We start from the raw sequence: 20491 nt of genomic DNA on the forward strand, positions 1-20491 counted from the left end.
ATATGATGTCTTAATTGTTGGGGTGCTTCTGTCCTGCTGGCATGCCTAGGTGATGAGGTTCGGCCAGTTGTTTTGTTATATTTGCCTGAACTCTTTTTAGCCTTGTGACTCATCCACACAGGGTGGAGTAAGACTTGTTAAAGTAGTATTTGAAGATATGTGTGTGTTTGGGGTGGGGGGTATTGGAGTGAGGATATCAACTCTCTTTACCAATCGGGGCATAACAATTTGACTATGATTGCACCATATTATTCTCCTTACCCTAAAAATCTATATTCAGTAATCATTTCAGGGGTTCTCAGAACTGTATATAAGAGCAATAAATATTCAATAACAATGGCTAAACCCAATTTGTAGAAATAACTCTACATAGTTTAATTTTTTAAAATTTTTTTTTTCTGGGACAGAGTCTTGCTCTGTCACCCAGGCTGTAATGCAGTGGCATGATCTTGGCTCACTGCAACCCCCGCCTCCCAGGTTCAAGCAATTCTCCTGCCTCACCGTCCCAAGTAGCTGGGATTACAGGCGCCTGCCACCACGCCCGGCTAATTTTTGTATTTTTAGTAGAGAAGGGGTTTCACCATGTTGGCCAGGCTGTTCTCAAATTCCTGACCTAGTGATCTGCCCGCCTCAGCTCTACATAGTCTTCTAACTTAATCAATTATGTATTTAGCAAACTACAAAAAGTGTGCATAGATACTTCTTTCATTGTTAAAGCACTGCAGAGACTTTCAAACAATTTTATTTTATTTTTGATATATTATTTCTTATTTTACCAACATGCCTCTTTCTTCTAACAAAATCTTACACTGAGAACCAAGTACACGAACAGAAATGAGATGAGGAGGAGTATGTGTGAGAGATTGGTGATAGCATCTCTATCTAAAGACAGAACATTGGGTGGTAGTCCTAAGGCTCCTCAGACATCCCCTCTCCACCTCCGAGCCCCTTTTGTAGGTATTTAGAGATCAGTGGCGTCTATTGACTTCAAGGAAAATGAGTTGTGGAATGAGACAGGTCTGAGTTCAAATCTTGGTTCTGCTATGATCTGCAATAAAATTATGAGCTAGTCTTCTGACATCTATGAGCTACAAAATAAGATAATATTCTAGTTATGATTATCTTCAAAGGGCTGTAAGAATTATCAGATATGTGGTCCAGAATATAGTATGTCTTCCTATAAGGTAGATGCTATTATTCTCTTCCGTGTTTCATGTCACGGGCACCTGATGTCAGTCTGTGTCAGAATAACTGCACTCTTAGATAATACGATTTTTCTCGGGTCCTAATGGAGAAAACAGAAATAGATCCATCACCATTTACACCTGATATTCATTGTTCCCAAGTCCCCAACTGCTTTACTACAAAATCCAAGCTTTTATAAGGTTACCTCCCCACAAGACTTTCAAGTATTCTCCAAAGCAAAGATGTGCCCTCTGGTTATTATCCACTGCTGTAACTTAAGCTTCATATCTTAAGCGGACTTCCAAAGTACTGCTGTGGGTTTGTACCTCACATTATTTTTGTACTTTCACATTTCCCAAAAAATATCCTAAGTTGATAATGAAGACACACTACAAATGAACATTGGTATAAGATAAAACTTTGACTACCCAGGCAAAGGGGAAAAAAAATAGTCTTTCATTATTACTTGTAGCTAGGGTTCCATAGAAGAGTTGCCTAAACTGAAGAGAATTGTAGTGGTGGCATGGTGTTCATGTCTGATGATCCCAGCAAGCTAGGGACACCAAGTCATGCTGGGGACACTCAGGTAGGTCAGAATTCTGCATTCCTCATCATTGCTGCCTCTAGACACCCACATGCCCTGCCACACTTCATTATAGCACTGATTTCAGGAAGTGAGTAGAATAGTGTGTTTCGGCTAAGCTCAGATGTGAATCAGAGCAAAGTTCCTTGCACTCCAAAGTATCACAGCATTAAGAAACACAGCTTTTCCAATGGCCACACCTAGCTCCCTCCTCCTGGGTACACACAGCCCACTGAAGAGATCAGAATAAGTTCTGGTATGAGGTAATAAATTTACAATGCATGGCTTTGTTACTTAGTTTGGCCCAAGAGATTTGGTCTTCCTGACTTCCTTGGTAATGAGTTTCCTTTTGGGACCTGCATTGTTGCTCCCTGAAATCTGGTCCCTGGTGCCCCCTGGTGCCCCTAGATAACCGCAATCGATGGTATAAATGATTTAAGTGGCATAGTCCTACTTCACTTGTCAGAAGTATCTGAGCTTAGATTTTGCCCAGCCAAGATACCATTTTATATAATAGATCTGAGTGGATATATATACTAATTGTGGATAATTCTCAATCTCTATATGCATGTGGTCAAAATTTACCCTTTAAACATAAGATGCTTCACCTATGATGTTCACTTTTTTACTGTTACACAGATTCATGCAAAAACTATGTGATAATATTCATAGGTATATGTACATTAAACACAAACTATATCTTTAAGTGTATTTACATTTTCACCCTCAAAACAATCCTATAATGGAAACACTTTGATTATGAGTACAGTATAGATAAGGAAACCCGAGACTGGAAAAAGGTAAGAAACATGTCCACAGGCACAGTGTAATGGCAAGCCTGGGATTTAATCCCTGGTCTTTTTCTAAAAGACTATCAATTTGCAATAAATTAATTACTACATAAAGGTGACTTCTTTTTTGTAGTTGCATTATTAGTGTTTGTAAATTTTTTTATGATGGTTGCTTCTAAGGCATTCTTTGATTTCACATTCATAGAAAATACAATGACATGTAAATGCATTGGAAATACAAAGAACGTAAGTGCAGATTCATAAATGCTCATCACTTTTAAACTTTAGTGTGTATCAGAATCCCCTGGAGGGCTTGCTAAAATACAGAAAACTGGGCTCCATCCTGAGTTTCTGATTCACGTTGTCTGGGGTGGGCCTAAGAATTTGTATTTCTAACAAGTTCCAAAGTGATGCTCATATTGCTGGTCCCAGGACCACACCTTGTGAATCATTTCTCAATACTAAATGGAAAATAAGTCACTGTTATGATGTGAACCCTATCATTGTTCAATAATTTTCATAAATACAGCATACTTTAAAAACAGTGGTTTTTATGCTCACTGTTACACAATACATGAGCTCTGAGCAGAATGCACAGCAAATGCTCATTTAGGACTCAGGAATGGATGACCACTTTATATCTGACTCTCAAGTGTGCATTGTCTGGAATTACCAATGCATCAGGTGAGGCTCCCCATCCCACTCTCTTAGGTCGCTAGCTGAAAGGGAATTTGGGATGGACCACAAATTGATTACCTCCTCTCTCCTGTTGCCTTCCATAGTCCTAAATGGAAGTTTTTGTACCTTTGGACCTATTCGTGTGTCTGGAGCTCTCCCAGGAGGGAAAAGAGAAGGAGATTAGTCAACAAAGAGCTGTAGCTCCAGGTTCCTCCCCTAGAAACCCACAGAATTTTGCCCTTTCTCTGGTTTGCAGAGGAGAAAGGGTAGGCAGAAAGCCATCCTGTGCCCAGTAGTCCATCCTATTTCCATTGGGCCCTTCTCTTCTGACTGCAATTTGCACCTCACCCAGGTGTGAAAACCTTTCCTGGGGCATGGAAGATGCAAGCCCCTCTGTCAGCAGCAGGTTGAAGCCACTGTCCTCCTTGTTACTGAGAAAGTGAGTCTCTAGCTCGGCCTCTGATTTCCCTCAGACACTTGAACTATTCATACTCTATTAGACACATATGAAGGAAGGAAATTGGACTTTCTCAGGTTTCAGATGTATCAGCAGGGATGTATGACTGAAAATTAATTCCCTGACACAGACTGATGAAGCCAGCGTTTTCCTCAAATACTGGGATATATTTTATATTTTTCATAACACATGATCTCAATGTTACATGTCTTCCCTAGTTCAAAATGCTGATGTTTTGACAATGGGACACAGAATCTTCCATTTTTATAAACAACTTTCTTGTTAATTAGTCAAAATGTCAAGAAATTGGTCAGTTTGTGTAGTAATGAAAAACTCTAATAAAAATCTGCATATCTTCTAATGAGTGCGGAATGTCATTTAGCTATAAAGGACCAGATGAACTAATGCACTATTAGATCTGGAGTCTGGCAATAACTGAAAACAAAACATCTCTTCTCTTAGTGTTTTTTTTTTTTTTAATCCCCAAGGTCTGCTTTTTTCATGTGATATTTTTTCGTCTCTCCTAGCAGTACTAGTTTAAGTACTGCTAGTCATACAAGCTTCACTCATGAGGTATTGGTGAATATATTCTTAAACCAACTTTGTTTATTTTTACATATGATATTATATCATTTTCATTTGATGTGTATTCATTTTAGTTTACTAAAGTCTCATATGTAAGCTCTGGCGGTTGCATTTTAAATATCCCTTATTATCCATGGTTTCTAGAGCAAGTTCCTTTATTTTTCGGATCCTTTGTCTACTTACTTGAAGAAAAGTATCAACTGCTTTATCTCACATGGTTGTGCTGATGGAAAAATGCCTGATGTGTGCTAAAGAACTTAAAAACCTAGGAAATGTCATGTAAATTTATAAGACTTGTCATTACTGTGTGATTGTACTAACCCATATAGAACTTTGTAACAGAAGAATCATCTAATCAAGATGATTAAAATCTATAACAAGGATAGCATCTAGAGGAGGCTCAATATATTGACTAAAAGATAAGACTGAAGGATTTAATGAGAGTTGACAGGACTCTCTTGACTGTACATTGAAGCCAAATAATTGGGATCTCTCTGCTATGAACACTTGACATCAGAGAACACTTCTAGAAACCAAGCAATATATTAAGCAGAAAAAAAGGAAAAACAAATATTCAACAAGACAGAGATTACCGACATCCTGGAAGTGAACCCAAAAACAGATTCTCTTCAGCTCAGTCACAGTCCACCCAGAGATTAAAAGCAGCAGTCCTTTGTGTAATTTAAAATACTGAATAATATTGGAGCTGTAAGTCTTGTGGTCCCTGATCAACCAACCCCCTGAATCTCCCTGGGTTTTAAACAAATTGCTTTGTAGAGTAAGTATTGAAAGAACTTTGAGTAGATCAGTCAATCTCACTAAAAACACGTGAAGGAACTCATTGCACCCCCAGTGAATGGCTTTTCGGAACTCAGTTTGGGGTGCGTATGTGCATATGTAAGTGTCTCCTTTTGGTAAAGGAGAGACAGTATAACTAGTGGCTAGTATTTCTGGAAGCAGTTATCTCTGCACTTTAATTCCTTTTGTTAAAATTAAAATCTAGAATAGCATTTAAATAAAGCAGCCTGTGGTTTCTGGAGAGATGAAAGATGACTTATTTGGGCTTATTGGCAGATGGCATCAGGAAAGAAACTGTGCATTAGATAGTGCCAATGATAAAGAAGGGAGGAAGCTACTGATACCATTCACCTGATTCCATGGTGCATTACTGCTGGGTTGGAAGAATTATTAGGAGAGCCAGTAAAGAAGGAGGGTGGGTGGTTGTAGTGGAAACATGAGAAAAATGTTGTCTTTTGAAATATTTTCAGAAAATAGTGTACTTACCCATTTGGTAGAATACTAAGACTTGCAGCGCAATACTCACCAAAGACTTTCAGAGTCCAAGACCCTGTCAATCTTGAAAATGCATTTGCCTTGAGCTTTGAGTGTGCTAGTGGTGGGGGGTTAAGTATTCCCAGGTCTTTTGTAGAAAGGAGCCATTTGAAAGTTCTCAAAAGAATCTCTTACATATAGGCAGCTTCTTGAGTGTTATCTTTTTCTCTGTTTAGCTTGCTAATCTGAAAATAGATTTAAAAAACAGCATTTTTTTTTACTATATTGAAACATCAAATAAGCTTTCTTGAGCCGATCCATCTCTGTTTTGTGCTAGGCATTGTGGCACTATATGTGGAGACATATACTACAATAATGGAAGAATGCACTTTACACCTTGAGCTTGAGGAATTAATGTTATGTTAAGATGTTTGCATGTACCATATAAATAAAAGGGAATGCCACATTATTTACCAAAGATGTGCACTGTAAATTGTTAGTAATACTTAATATTTAAGGGGTAGCCTGACAGGGGAGACCTTAATTTAGTAAATATTTATCAAATATCTTTACTTATCTCTTCTTGATGACTTAGAACATAGAGATAAGTCAGCCACAGTCTCTGTTCTCTGGTTTCTTAAAAATCTTTACAGAGGTATTGCCAAATAGGACAATGAACATAAAAGTATAGGTTAGTAGTCAGTCTGTTATTTTTATATGGGAAGGTTGGAAATGAGTTAAAGTTAACTCAATTCTGGAAATAGCCTGCCTGCTACATTTTAATCCTAGTGCCACAGCTTTCCTAAATGAAAGCCCCAAATTGCCCATCATTTCTATATAATTTCATATTGAAAGTTGGGAAATAGCTAGGCTGAGTTAGCTTGATCTGATAACTCACTCGGTTTTCTCTCCAAGGCGCTAAAGCCTTTTTTGAGATCTCATTCCCCTTGATAAAGACATTCTGAAGTGATGCTTTTTCTGTCCTCTATTATGCAACAGACCGTTTGTTCACAAAGAGTGAGAATTGGAAAGAAAGAGTTTAGAAATCTCGCCGTTGTGGAAACTAAGACCTACTGTTACTCTTCATTTTCCTCTACTTGACATGCCCACAAAGTGCTATTAGTGCTGTTTCTCAGAGAAGTAAGAAATCTTGCTTGGTTGGTGTATCAGCAAAGGCTTCATGAAATGATTGGAATTTGAAAAGAAGTCTCAAAGCAGATTAATATTTTGATGGCGGTGATAGTGGAGACAGGACATTCCACTTGAAGTGGAGAATATGAGTGGAGGTACAAATATAAAACAGTGTGGGACACAACAATGGCAGTGCATAGTTATAATTTGTGAGAACTTATCATCATACATTGATGTAAAAGTACTAGGTAAATTCTGGAATGCAGGTGTCAATGATATTTTGGAAAGTGTTAAATGCTAAGATGTATGTTTCCAGTACACAGTGAGAGAGTCATGGAATGTTTGATTGGAATGTGGTTGAAATTAATCTTAGCAAAATGTATATGGCTGTCCATCTGTGAAATTATTTGGAATAAGGCAAGCAAATAATGGGCTATGAAAATAGTCAAGGCAAAATTTCTGAGTCTGAATTAATTAAATGGCAATTGCCATGGAGAAGCATGAGCACATAAGACCAATATTGTGAAGGGAAAATTCTGATTGACTTCACATATATGAGTTGGAATATAGTGAGTGGCTCTGATGATTGTGAGGAGAAATGGGAAGGTGAATGAAGATGACTCCAAGAGTAGGTGTCTGGTTGATCAGGAACATGAGGGTAACATTGCTGGCAACTGGATAATCAGAACGAGAAGTGGGTTGTTCCAGATGAGGGATGCATAGCCACTGGAGGTTTAGATGTTTCAGATGCAGGTGTGTATCATTTGCAAAGCTATATTTTAGAATGATGAATCTGCTGGGAGTAAGAGGGTATCTTGAAGGGGATAAATCCTTTGAACATCAGGTTGGTCATTGTTAAAAGCTTCACAAGGGCTAGGCACGGTGGATCATCCCTGTAATCTCAGCACTTTGGGAGGGTGAGGCAGGTGGATCACCTGAGGTCAGGCATTCGAGACCAGCCTGGCCAACATGGTGAAACCGTGTCTCTACTAAAAATACAAAAATTAGCCAGGTGGGGTGGCATGTGCCTGTAATTCCAGCTATTTGGGAGGCTGAGGCAGGAGAATCGCTTGAATTTGGGAGGTGGGTGTTGCAGTGAGCCAAGATCGCACCATTGAACTCTAGGCTGGATAACAAAGCAACACTTCACTTCATCTCAAAAAAAAAAAAAAAAAAAAAAAGCTTCAAAAGGCTCATTCCCAAATGGCAGGATACATAGTTAGGAAATAGTGAGGCATCATGGTGAATAATGCTGACTTGTGATTGTATAACTACAAGGGCTTGTGTCTAGCAAATGGTCATGCATATAGATTTTTAAGAACAATTTTTGGGAGCATGGAACCTACAGAATTTAAATACAGAAGAAGTCAGTTTTTACCAAAAAAAAAAAAGAAAAAAAAACAGTCCTTACTAATTCTTCAGGAAGGCATGCACACATCCACAGGCAAGGAGGGGAGAACTCCATGTATTTCCATTGAGGGCCCCCCATAGTCAAAGGATTAAGACAAGAAAGACACATATTGATAAAGAAATTTTAATAACTGGAAGGAAAGGATAACACTTTTCAGCTTACAGAACTTGAGTACAATTACCTGACATCTATTTTTAAGAAAGAGAAGGAAATATAATTGAATGCACAGTTAGACATCTATCAAAATGAATTTTCTTTAAAAACGTCATATAACAATATCCCATTTCTCTCTCAGCATAATGATTTCTTACCAACAAAGCCTGTCAGTGTTTCCTAGAAGCAATATTGAAGTGACTTCTTGCTGGAAATTCAGCAAATGAACTTTTTTTGCTCCCAGAATCTCTCTCCTCATTAGGCTAGTTAGAAATTCGCCCGGGGCTCCCAGCCCGTCTTCTCTCTGATGGATGCTAAGTGTAGAGAAACTAATGGACACTTTAACCGTTAGGGGGCTTTCGATTCAATCCCTTGTAGCCTGGCAGCTCACTCCCAAGTCCTTTCAGCAGAGCTGCAATCATATGCACAAATACGATGGTTAAATATGGGTAGAAGGAAAATCACATTTTTTTTTCGCATGATAAGGGAGATACTTGTTAAAAATGGGAAATAATCTGTGAAGGTATTCAACAGGCTGGGACTTTCGCCCCTTCAAGAGGCCCCTCCCACTGGACTGTCCCTACAGCAATTTGCTCCTTGCAAGGAACAAATGGGGAAGGAATCCCTTTTACCATTTCCAGGTGTGCTGATAACAGCCTCCTCCTATGGACCATCCTGTAATTGTTCTTTAAGTTACCATCTAATAGCAATTACTAATAGAATATAACAGGCTTACAATAGTTTGAATTTCAAATGAAAAAAACCTGGTGAGTAGCCTCTAAATGTGAAACATGTTTTAGGTAAATATGTGTTATCTGTGAATAGGTTTAATGAGCCCTTTTCCAATTACATTAACTTTCTTAGACTTTCCCTTTCCCTCCTTTGTACTCTTCCTGCCCTAATATCAGCATCAATAAATTGCTCAGTGATTGTCTATGCCCCTTTTTTTTTTTTCTCCATCATGTCAGAAGGTTTTTAAGTGATCATTTATTTTGTTTCTACTTCTCAGTTCTCCAACAAGCCTGGCCCAGAAGCTCTGACTTTACAATTCATAATTGTGTTCTTAATCTACAGGTTAAATTTGGTTGGGGAAAATATGGGCCTGGTGTTTTAGACGGTTTAGATTCAATAATCCACAAATGTCTAGACATTCAAATAAGGTCAGAAAAAAAAATCTATTCTTTGAAATTTATTTAGCAATTCCAGACATTGATTTGGAGAAATGTGTCTTCCACAGGCAACTGAAAGAGAAATCTGTTCTGATTCTAAATATGAATCAAAGTGGCGAGACCCAGACCATCTTATCTATTTAAATGGAAGATCGTTTTGAAAGGTATAAAGATGCTCCTTCAAATCTGTCTGGTGCCACAGCATCAAGGCACAATTTATCCCAAATGACTGCCATTGCTGTGAGGCAAGAGCTGAATGTAAAGAGGCACTGGAGCTCAGAATTCAACACTGATGGGGTTGTTTTCCCCAGGATACTACCCTCATGATTTCTTCAAGTCTATTGACTTTTTTTTTTTTTTTGGAAAAAATAAGATGCATATTTTGTTCGGTGGCGCAGGACTTTCTGCTACAAGATCCAGCTCATGTGTCTCTGGTGACTATATAAGAACCAGAGCTTTCTGAATCTATGGCAACAATGTGTTCCTGTTCTAGTAATAGCATGTCTTGTTGTTATCTCTGATGGCATGACCTAACATAATATGACACATACTAGAAGAAGTAGTATGACAAAGTGGATCAGGCAGGCAATGCTGCACATGACAAATATGACATCTCATCTGAAACCAGTCCTGCTTTTAGCAGATACTAACTCAAAGGGCGTATCACTTTTGTCCATATCCTTCAAGCTTTTTTGGTGATAAGAAGGCCACGTAAAGGCCACATCTGTTATAGGCATAGAAGTAAGCAGTATCAGGGTCGTAACAAAAGCAATGTTTGAGAGGTTGTGTGCCCAAGAAATCAGTTGAAGGAGGTGTAATTAGGTGGTGAGAGTGAAGATAAGCTATCTATCCCCTCTACCACTTGGTCTCTAGGACTGACAGCTACAACAAAGCAGTTAAGTTGTGCTTCAAGAAGATTAAGTGGAATGGACACTGCTGAGAAAGCTTTAATCTGTACCTTTAATATTTCACTGCAGAGACCTTCACAATTTGGTTCAAGTTCATTTCCTTGTTCAACTAGTATATTTCATGCCTTCATTATATCCATCAGCCAGGATCTGGTCAAAAATATAGAAACCACTTTAACAATTTTTAGATATATTTCTGTACCAAATTTTCTTCTGTTTGAAATTCTTAGAAAGGGTTACAGGAAACACTAGGAAATGGTACAATCCAGAGATCAGAAAGTGGGGCAAGTATCTGAAACCCTTCTTCTAGGACTAGAGAAGCAAAAGAGAGAAAATAGAACTAGTGCATCAACCCCACCTACAAATGCTGTTTGAGCCCCAATTTTTCCATCCTTTTTCTGCTGCTTCTGCTGATGGGGACTAATCAGAATCTAACTGGAAAAGGAGTCCAAAGAATGTCATTTTTAGTTTTCCAACCTCCTCAATACAGAACAGAGAACAAGGGGTAGAAATGGAGTTTAGTACGGACAGACACTATTTGGCCTATTATGCTTATTTTAATGAAAGGTGAACAAGGCAAGGATACATTTACATGTGTATAATGTATATACACATATACATGCATATACATGTACACAAGTAACTACAATCTGTAGTGACAATGTGCTAAGCTTAAGTGTCAGGTAAGGGTGTGCTTATTCCTAGTTGTCTTTATATATCTGGGACCGAACAATAACACCTGCTATGTGCTTTTATTATTGGGAGGCAGAGGATGCAACATTTTCTATAGACATGGTATATTTAGCTACAGTACACATCAAATGCGTTAATATGGTTTACACTTTAATCTTATTTGGCAAAGGTTTTGCAAATAATATTAGCACTATAGTTCTTCTCACTTTGGAATGGATTTAAAATACTGTATGAGAACTGATATTTTGCTACTTACTGTCTCTTCAATTGTGGCACAATAAATGCTTGATATTTAAATTAAAGGTTGACCCCCCATACCCAGGGAAGAGAGTCACACACAGTTACTATGTTATTAGAAATGGTTTTTTTAAAACCCACAGTTCGTTTTTAAGAGTAGCATAGAGTAGGAGAAAAACAAATTGTAAAAAATTAAGTAATTTATAATGTGAGTCTCAAAAGGAATTTTCTACAAGTTGTTGTTTTTTCATGGCACAGAAATGCCTCATTATATTGATCATCACTGAGAAGTGAGCTGTTCTACTTAGCTGTTTTTTTAACATGACTACCTTCTTAATTTATTTTTAATTATTGCTATATTTTAAGAGTAACATTGTTTTCTTGCATATAAAACTAACATACAACAGAGGAGTTGGATCAAGACTGTAAACTGAGCCCTTTTTTTTTTTTTTTTACTTTTCTCTGCACTAAAAGTTAACTGAAATTGCAGAAATAATACTTTTATATAAATAATAGAAAGTAAGAAAGGGTACAAAGCACAAACTTTTAGGAAATTCTGGAAGAGAGAGAGTGGTTGGGATAAATTTTCAGAGGGATCAAAACATAGAAAATTGCCAAATACCAACAAGAACACTCTTTTTTATATAAAGTTGAGAAAATCCAAGCTTTATAACAGCTTCAAACCCAGTAGAGGCCTATAGTACAGTCAAATTACTGAATTTGGATAAACTGGGCAATATGGATGCTTTCAGCTCTCCTACTTATATGATTTTGTTTATTGTGTATGTGCGTGCATGTATGTGTGTGCGTGTGTGTGTGTGTATGTGTATGTAAGCGTATGTGTGTGTGCGTATGTGTGTTTACACAGGTACATGTTTTAGTTTTATTGAGAAACTAACATGATGCTAAGATTCCTTTGCTTCCTTGAGTAAAGATTTTTAAGGCCAGATTATCCTTTAGAATCTCAGTATAATTTTATGTTGTCAAATATTTTCTTAGGTACTTATTTTTAAATTTAGTCATTTAATTGAAAGAGGTAAATCTGTGGTTAATATTTGGCGGTACATGGTTAAGTAGGAGCATGGATTTGACTCAGTCTTTTTATCTTGTCCAGCTTCTAAGATCATTGTCTGGAGGGTCAGTGGATAGGTATAACTGTTTAGCAAATTTGCAGTGTCTTGTCATCCTGATGGAAACTGTTCTATCTGGTTTTGTTTGTATGCTTAAAAAAAATTAGTGTATGTAAGTAAACCTAAAGAATATGTATTTAGAAGTCCTTTTCTAGAAGTAACATGTCAAAATCTAAAACCAACAGAATTCATCACTTTTTACAAATCATTTAAGGGCCACCGCCTAGCCATTTTAGCCATTTGCCATGATTTTAACTTGGAATTTCGGTTCCAGACTAAATGTATAAGGTGACGTTCATGTTAGAGGGTAGGAGGAAGAGGTTTTCGGGAATGAAATGGCCCTGGAAACTTCGGAAATTACTCCCATGTAGTAAGGGATCTCGGGGGGTAAAAATAGAGAGTTTTATGACCTGCCAACTTGTTTACGAACGTATCAAGTCATGGTGAAAATGTCTACTTTTTTTCTGTCTAGATGAATCGTTCTTTCCCAGGATCACAATTGTGCTCTGAATGTTTAAATTTCATCCTAAATTTTTAATAATAATTTCCTAAATTCCAAGATAGTTGAAACCCAGCATCCCTTGTGTATCTTCACATTTATCTCAATCAAGTAGTGCTATATAATCACCTTCTTAACTCAAGTTCAAGGTAGATATTATCCTCATTTTGAATATAAGGAATTTGTTCCCCACAGAGCAATGTCACAATTTTAAGCAATTGCTCAGTAATCACATAGCATGAAAAGTGGTAGATCTAAAATTTAATCCAAGTCTCAATGTTTCTAAAAACCATGCTCTTTATTTCCCTTTTAAAATTTATTTTTCACCATAGTATATAATCCTTAATAATATGTGATTTAAAGTAGGGCCTAAAAGGTGGAAAGGTGGAAATTTTAATACCCAGAATGACAGTGGTAAGCACACTGAAGGAGGAGAACAGGTGAAGATAAAATCAGAAGCAAGAACTCACATAGCAATCAGGAAGACCTCTACTTTCTCTGGAATGTAGAACGTATGTATAGCAGTAGTGTAAATAAGACAAAGATGGTAAAGGTATTGCACCCCAAGCTATTGTACCCCACACTGAGGGATCTACAAGAGCTTCTGTAGGAGTGGAGTGTCATTACAGTTGACTCATCTTTGTAATCTAGCCATATATGCTGTACATCTTGCAGTGGAAGAGATTATAACAATGATAAAGCAAGTTAAGAGCACTTTGTGGTTGGTGTAAGTCACATGTGAAATAAAATTGTTTTACTTAAGGAGATTTTTGAAGAAATATTTAAATACAACATGATTTGTACACTGCTTGCTTAAATAATGTTCATCACCTTCACCTAAGAAGTTGATAGGCCCTTATTTTTAAAGTGAAAGGATAAATTTAATTGTAGAAGTGCTGAGAATGGGGAGATGACAAGTCACCCAGGAGATGATGTTCAATAAACAATTGTGGATTAGATCCATCACAGAGCAGAGGACTGAATTTTAGAGCATTCCAAACAGAGGTGGTGACTGTATCCAGTACATAGCAATTGTTCAAATATTTATTAATTAAACTGGATTGAATTGCATTGAACTGAATGCAGTTGAACAGGAGCATCAAATACAACAGAGAAAAAGTAAACAATTAGAAAGACACAAAGATAGCTAAGTCGTAGTTTATAGAAGTACAGGAGGAGCAAGAAGTAATCACACAGGACAAGGCAGAGCAATGCCTGAAGGGAAGACTCTGGAAATGGTCACACAATGGTCAGTATGAGATACAGAGGTCAAGGAATTCTGAAATACGTGAGTGGTGAAAAAGTAGAGCCAATTAATTATAGGAATATGAGAAAGACATGAAATAACAATCTTGCATTAATGTTTATTGAATATATACTCTAAGAAATACAAAAAATATATAATAGTCAAATGTCTTTAATGGGTGCAGGTGTTTGCGGCTCGCAAGGCAGGGAACTGGGCCAGGAGCTAAGATAATAATGAAATGGATCCAATATAGCAGGGGTACCCAACCCCAGGGCCACAGATTGGTACTGGTTTGTGGCCTGTTAGGAACCGGGCCGTACTGCAGGAGGTGAGCAAGCATTACTGCCTGCCTGAGCTCTGCCTCCTGTCAGAGCAGCGGCAGCATTAGAATCTCACGGGAGCATGAACCCTATTGTGAACTGCGCATGTGAGGGATCTAGGTTGCATGCTCCTTAGGACAATCTAATGCCTGGGGATCTAAGGTGCGACAGTTTCATCCTGAAACCATCCACCCCCACCTCCCTGCCATGCTCCCAGCCAGTCCATGGAAAACTTGCCTTCCATGAGACTGTTCCCTGGTGCCAAAAAGGTTGGGGACTGCTGCAATACAGAACCTATTCTTGAGGAGCTCCCATTTTTTCTATGAAAGATAAAACAAGTACACAAGTAGAAAAATGAAAGTGCCCTCAGAGAAGTCAACAATTTTGCCTTTTCCCCAAAGACATTCCCATTCTAGTGACATCTGGTGCTTCCTCATTAATTCCTGGGGAACGAGACGACCAGATACATTCTTTCTTTATTCGCTGGACACTATGAGCTCAGGGACTTTATCTGCCTTGTTCCTGCTGCTTGCTCAGTTCCTAAAACAAAGGTTGCTTAATAAAACACTTAAAAAAATGAGGTAATGGATGGATTAGTAAAAGAATGGATCCCTAACCATTGTTCAGATGAAATGCTGTTTTACTTGACCTTCTTTTTCCAGTTGCATTTACCAGTCTATGTATTTCTCCTACTATGTCAACCCTTGGAAGAAAAAAAAAAAAAAGTAATACTGTACTCAGCTGTCCTGTTTGAAATCTGCCACATTGTATCTCTCAACCTTGTGTTCTTAATCTGTTCCTTTAACATCATAGCAGCACGGCCCAGATAACTTACAAATACAATAAACGATGCTGTTAGATTCTTTTGAAAGATAGAAAAATGCAATTTTCTTCACTTTCTCAAAATGATACAGCTTTTGAAAATATTAGACTTTTTACCAACTTCTGAATTCAGAGCTAAAGAGTTACCTTTCAATTACTTTCCACATGAACATAATGTGATTTGATATTGTCACCAGGTTCAGATAAATGGAAAATTATTTGTAGTTAGTCTGAGAGGTACTGAAGAACTCTGTAAAGCTGATCAGGTTTTGCTAGACTTTGACATTCTTGGGGCCCCCGCAACCACCAGATACATCCAATTATTTGAAAGGGTGATGAAAAAAGTTGGTCTGATTAAACTGAGACCATTCTCTGACTTCCTAAGCTCTCAGACAACTTAGGAACCAATACACACTGCACATGTCTCTTTCTGAAATGTTCTCTGCCTTAGTTTTTATGAGAGAGTGAAAGCACAGTTCTGTAATATATGAAGAAATCTGTGGATTCTGTAGAGACAGGAACAGCGTGACATAAATCTCAGGAAGGCATCTTATTTCACAAATTTCCCATTTGATTCTTGCTATTGTGTGAGGCTGGGCTCTTCATCTCTATCAAAATCAGTCTGGAAGCCTTCTGAGATTGCCTCTAGAAAAGCCAATACTCCCGCGGATTGGACCACGGATGCTATAAGTCTGAATGTACATTTAAGTATTGGTGTGCTTTAAATTTAAATGCATGGCTAATTTTATATCTATCATATCTTTATAGAGTACTAAGAGGATTCCTGAGAGAAGCAGCGTTAAATCCACTCTTGGGGACTTTTTTGGGGGAGTAGGGGAATCAGATAGTCATATCTCTAAGGAAAATATGTTGTAAAGACCAGGGGATATGGCATAGAATTTAATGTCAGACTTAAAAAAAAAACCTCATGAGCTGGAGAGGGGAGAGAAATATTTATACAAAAAGCATGACTTATGAGTGTTAAAGGCCAGGTGTAGAACAGATAAGGCAAGGAAGGACATAGGTAGTCTAGTGATAAGAACAGCTTTGGGCACAGATCCAAGAAAGACAAGGGAGTGGAGGATCCATGTCTAGCAGGAGTGCCTGGGAGAGGTGCCACAGGAGAGCCAGAAGCATCTGAATGTGTCCATACACAAGCAATTTTCTGGTTACTCTTTACAATAGGGTGGGTTTTCTGCTTAGTGGAAGCATTTAGGTTCAACATCTATACGTTTAGAAGCCACACTATGTCCTTGATATGGAAGAAGGTTATGATAAAAGTAATGTTTTAAATTAGATCTACAATATTTATTGATAACATCAAATATTGTAAGGACTTAGTGCATATGGGACACTGTTCCTCTATATCTATGAACTAGTTTATCCCTCAAAACAATTTAATGAGACTGCTACCATTATTTCTGTTTCAGATAACCAAACTGAGAATCAGAAATGCTAAGTAACTTGCCCAAGAATGCATAGTAATAAAAGGCAGGATTGGGAAAAAAAACTTAGGCATTTGGGCTCCAGAGCCTGCTAAATCCTAAGCTAAAAGCTATGCTAAGCTTTTTGTTTGCTATATATTTTTAGATAATAAAGTTTTTACAATAAAATAACTTTTAATAGTTTTATATTATTGGTTAGTAGGGATATATCAGAAGGTACTCAGTTCTCTTTTGGGTAAACAGTTTGTTTTCATTTTTTTTAATGCTATGATAAGCAAAGCTTCATGAATTTTTATCTTTGCAAACACACCTCCAGGAAAAATCAGTTCTTAGCAGTGAAATGACTGGATCAAAGGATATGCATATTTTTAAGGATTTTGACATAGGCTGTCCTAAATCACTTTCCAGAAAAATTTTTCCCAATTTGCATTGCCCCATCAGATACTGAGATGGTAACTTTCTCTAAATTCTCACCAGAAATGATTATCTTTTTTATTTTTGACAGTTTAACAATTTCCATGTTAATCATTATAGATTCAATTGGAATTTTTGATTATAAAAGTTAAACAATTTCATATGTTTAATTCTAATTTATATCTCTTCTGTGATTAAGTGATCTTATTAATATATTTTAATAGTGTTTTGTAAGAGTATAGTTAACACTCCCATTGTTATTAATATATTTTAATAGTGTTTTGTAAGAGTATAGTTAACACTCCCATTGTTATAGCAAATATTTTCCTTAGATATTTAATCTTAGAGGTTTTAGTTGTAAAAATGCTTTTAAATTAATAGTCCAATATATCAATATTTTTCTCTAGCACATTGACATTCAGTTTGATGCTCAGAAATACTTTGTGTAGTCTCAAGATTATATAATTATTTGCTCTTATTTTGTAGTATGATTTTAATTTTTTAAAATTGATTTATTTGGATGAATTAAAGTAGAGGGATTGCTTTTGTTTTTTCTCAAATAATTAGCTGCTTGTCCCAAATTAATCAAGTGACTTTTCAGCCACTAGTGTCAGTATGACCATCGTTTTTTTCTTTAAGCCGTTAACATAAAGCATAACAGTAATTTATGGTATTGAGTAATGTTGAATTAATAATTACTTTATATTCTAATATGTTAGGTCTTTTCCCTGAGACCTTTATCTTAATCATCAGAATGTTTTTTGTTTTCTTATTGGTAAATAACCTGAATTTAATTACAAAAATACTACAAACTTATCGCAGAAACAAATCAAACAGTAGGAAAAACAGAAGAAAGGTAATAATCAGTATTTGGTTTTAAAGTTCTATCCTTCCATCTCTGTTGGTTGCTGCTTGTAACACGCATTTTTCAAGATAGTGTACATATTGCTTTGTAATTGATCATTTATTTAGTTATTTTATTTAACGTATTTTTAGAGTTGCTTTAGGTTTATAGCAAAATGTAAATTACAAGGAAGGCAAATTTAAATTAGAAGGAATATTTGTTACAACTGATGAACCTACATTGATGCATCATAACACAATGCACACAATTTACATTAGGGTTCATTTCTGGTGTTGTACAGTCTATGGGTTTCAACAAATGTTTAATGATATGTATCAACAATTACAGTCTCATACAGGGTATTTTCCCTGCTAAAAAATCCTCTGTGCTCTGCCCGTTCATTCCTTCACATTCCACTCCGGATCCCATGGCCACCACTGATCTTTGTACTATCTATGTCCGTAGTTTTGCCTTTTCCAGACCCTCATATGATTGGAATCATATAGTATGTCACCTTTTAGGATCGGCTTCTTCCACTTAGCAATAAGCATTTAATTTTTCTCCATCTCTTTTAATGGCTTGATAATTTCTTTCTAGTGCTGAATAAGACTCCATTGCCTGGATGTACCACAGTTTATCCATTCACCTACTGCCATACATCTTGGTTGCCTCCAAGTTTTGGCAATTATGACTAAAGCTGCTATAAATATCCACGTGCAGGATTTTGTGTAGGCATAAGTTTCTAATTGCTTTGGGTAAATACTAAACAACATGATTGCTGGATCATATGGTAGGAGTATGTTCGTAATAAATATTTAAATCAACAATATAGAATTTTTTATAGCTAAATATACATCTATAGCATCAAGTGTAATAACTATATAGTTTGGCACCAGGAAACGTGTCACAATTTATTCAACTAATCACATATTGTTTCATTTTCAGGAGTTTTTCAAATGTTGAGTCTATTAAAATAATATAACATTCTTACATACAAATCTTTGGGGAAAGACGTTATATTGTAAGATATTAAAGCATATGTTTTCTGGGGAGTGTTCATGCTCTTCCCATTCATTCTGCATAAAATACCCACACCAAAGTCCTCTTCCTACAAGTATTGTTTTACAGTAAGGAATAACTTGAGTGCAATGAGATGTATGAATCTTAAGTGGACAGCTTTTAAGATTTTGTTTAACTATAACCCCGTGTCATAACTACCGCAAAGGAGGCACTTTCCTATCTACCCAGCAGGTTTGTTCCTCAGCTTCCATGATCTGTCCTGATGTTTTTTTTAGCCAAAAGCCTGAAATGCCAGGTTGGGAATGTTTCTAGGTCTTTCTGCCCCACCTTTGGCCTGGAAGCCCGGAGGGCTCATGTTGAGTTCCTCTTAGCTTCCTTAATCTCTCCCTCACCCCCATTACTGGGGAAGGGGAATCCCTCTCAGCACTCTTGTTTTAACTGCCTTCAAACTTTGGCCTGCTCTCCAGATGCCCTTTGAAGGGACCCGAGAATGAGTTGGAAAGGTGTTTCCAGAGTCTTGCCATGTCAGCTCACACGTGGTCAATTGACAGCCTGAGGGATGTTCCATTGGGTTACCTCTTCCTCTTCTGCATTGCCAAGGATGACAGCAGGAGTCTCTTCCTTTTTACGAAAGGCTCCTCAGTTTCTGTCATGCAGTTGATTTCAATTTCTTTGTGTCCTCAATCCTCTAAATCCTCTAATCGGTTTTCAAAAACTATATTATAGTTTCCCAGTTTCCTTCTGGTGTTTGGGGCAAATGTTACAGTCTATTGAAACTTTCTACAACAGAAGCAAGTGCAGGACTCCTAGTGTTTTTGATTTTGTGCCCCTCATCTATTTATATCTCTTTATAGCTATAGATAGCTGATAGTTGTCTCTTTAACTATGACATAGATTCTATCTTATTTACAATTCTAGAAACAGTATATTTTCCCTCTTATTTCACTGATGATGCTCTGTGTGGATCTTTTAAAAATTTGAGTAAATCACTTACACTACAGTTACTTCCGCTAATTTTATTAATCATAATTCTACCTTTCTTAAGCTCATTTTTCCAGATTCATAAGATTTACCATGTTGTTCTTTTATAATCTTACTTAAGCTTCCGTATTTTTATAATGAACTTTGGGGATTCATGGGGAAAGGTTGGGAGGGGGGTAACAGATAAAAGACTACCTATTGGGTACAGTGTACACTGCTCAGGTGATAGGTGCACTGCAATCTCAGAAATCAACACTAAAGAACTTATCTGTATAATCAAAAGCAGCTATACCCCAAAAACTATTAAAATAAAAAAAGAGCAAAAGAATCTTAATGGAAAATAAAAGCATGTAAGGCTACAAAATTTCCCCAGTTATACTTTTGTTCTTGTGTAAAACATTTTAAAATAAAATTTTTCATAGTTCTTATCGATAGTATTGCAATAACTGTTTTAATTACTTTCCATGAAATTATTATTTAGCAAAACACTTTTTTGTCATTTCCTACTGACATATTC

General features: G+C 36.9%; 1 long non-coding RNA gene across 1 annotated transcript in view; it reads right to left on the reverse strand.

Moving 5' to 3' along the window:
* Nucleotides 1-729: 729 nt before the first annotated feature.
* LOC129531804 (uncharacterized) overlaps nt 730-20491 on the reverse strand; it is an 84073-nt gene continuing 64311 nt past the window's right edge. Inside the window, exons 4-6 of the long non-coding RNA XR_008677215.1 lie at nt 10374-10473; nt 5604-5796; nt 730-1285 (exon numbers count right to left, since the gene is read on the reverse strand). This is a non-coding gene — a long non-coding RNA (uncharacterized lncRNA). The remainder of the gene's footprint in view (nt 1286-5603; nt 5797-10373; nt 10474-20491) is intronic.

The sequence above is a fragment of the Gorilla gorilla genome, chromosome 12 (genome assembly GCF_029281585.2).
Source record: "Gorilla gorilla gorilla isolate KB3781 chromosome 12, NHGRI_mGorGor1-v2.1_pri, whole genome shotgun sequence".
Taxonomy (NCBI): Eukaryota; Metazoa; Chordata; class Mammalia; order Primates; family Hominidae; genus Gorilla; species Gorilla gorilla.